The sequence below is a fragment of the Jaculus jaculus genome, chromosome 12, assembly GCF_020740685.1.
Source record: "Jaculus jaculus isolate mJacJac1 chromosome 12, mJacJac1.mat.Y.cur, whole genome shotgun sequence".
NCBI lineage: Eukaryota > Metazoa > Chordata > Mammalia > Rodentia > Dipodidae > Jaculus > Jaculus jaculus.
Window position 1 is genome coordinate 1920265 of NC_059113.1, and position 1894 is coordinate 1922158.

The following is a 1894-nucleotide window of genomic DNA, read 5'->3' on the forward strand; positions in this document are numbered from 1 at the left end:
TTATTATATGGACACTAGTAGCAGGAAGGTCTGGGTGGCCATGCTCAGGAGTGCAGAGGTTTGGCAAATGCACATTTAACCCTGCCGACTGAGTTGGGGGAACAATTCCTCAGAGAAAGCCAGAAGCTCAGTAAAGGAGGATAGCTAGTAAAAAAAAACAAAAACAAAAACAAAAACAAACAAACAAACAAAAAAACCAGACTGCCTATATTGCACTGAATGGGGGCTCAAAATATTATTTGGACCTGATAGGAAAAGATAACCCATAAAAGCGAGGTAAGTGAATAATATCTGAGATTTGAAAACAATTTAAAATCTAAAAGAAGAATTAAATGAACTCTTGAAGTCTGTCCCACAGGACAGGATGGATAATTCAATTACCATTGTGTAGGCAGTATCCTAAACAACTACTTTTGATCCCATGAAAAATGATATAAAAGGGAATAGCTTTAAATGGACATTAAAGTGACTATTTTCATTATGATTAACTTCTATTAATTGTAATGTCTCTGGCCCTAGAGATATTTAAGAAACGATTGAAAATTACTTCCAAATGGTAATAATGGTTTGTCTGAGGTAGGGGAGAGTTGTACTGCTTGTGTCCTTCCAAAGTTATTAGTGTATGTAACTTCACAGAAGTCAGAATTTTACTCATTATTTTTGTAGGCTCCAGGCATTAGTAAGATTTTTTTTATTAATTTATTTTGCCATGACAAAATAAAAGTTAAATCTATGGTGTGTGTGGACATGCACAGCAGTGAGGAAACATGGCAGAGGAAAAGGCATGTAGACCCAAATGCAGCACCTTACAGTGGCTTCTGACGCCACCAACATTAGTAGGGGGCTGTGATTCCTCTTTTAGAAAAAGGAAAATGAGACTGCAAGAAAACTTCACGTGTGAAGTTCCTTCCAATGCTCAGTTCTATACAAGAATTCCATCAATATCACCTTGTACATATGATAGTTCCTTGAGTAGTGTATTGACTATCAAAATCATCCCAAGCAATAAGCAGCATCCACTTTTCAAAAAAGAAAGAAATCCACACAATTATACTGATAACCTGTCATTTGAATCACAACAAATTTTGAACTTAGTTAAGAGCATATTTATTTCATTTGCTTTTAAAAATATTTTATTTATTTATGAGAGATAAAGAAGCAAATAGGAGACAGAAAGAAGTGGAGGGCAGGGGAGAGAATAGGTGCACCACTGTTGGGCCATAAAAGGCCCAGGCGTGAGGCCTAGTGGAACTTCCTGAGCCTAGCTAAAGTTTGGCGACCTGTCTCTGGCCAGCTAGGACTCAGCAAGATGCCTAATGGCTTCTAGCCTGCTACATCCGCAAGGCAATTGTAATTACCATTTCAATAGTTACAGTTTACTATTGGCCCTTACCTCTTCCCCCATCCTAAAATCCCCGCCTTCGTCCCCAACATGATATAGGCAACTGCTCAGAGTAATAAAGCAAGTTGTTTCTGCATGGAAGAGACTCCCGACTCAGTGTGGTTTTTCTCCGGTGGCCAGGAGAGGTTTCTGAGTCGTCCAACGCTCATCATCCCCTCAACCCCTAGGGAGGAACCGGCAGGCCTGGTCCTTCCCTCGGCACTACCTGAGCGGGAAGGAGCCCCGCACACCAGGGCTTCTTGGCACTGCAAACGAACTCCAGATGCATGCGCCGCCTTGTGCCCCTGGCTTACATGAGTATTGGGGAATCAAACCCAGGTCCTTAGGCTTTGCAGCCAAGTGCCTTAATGGTTAAGCTATCTCCCAACCCTTAAAGTATTCATGATAAAAACTTTAAAGAGGTTATTGTGTACACACATGCACGTGTGTTTGTGTATGGTGCAGGATATGGAGAAGAGGCAGTGGTGTGTATTGTTGTTAGTACCACACTGC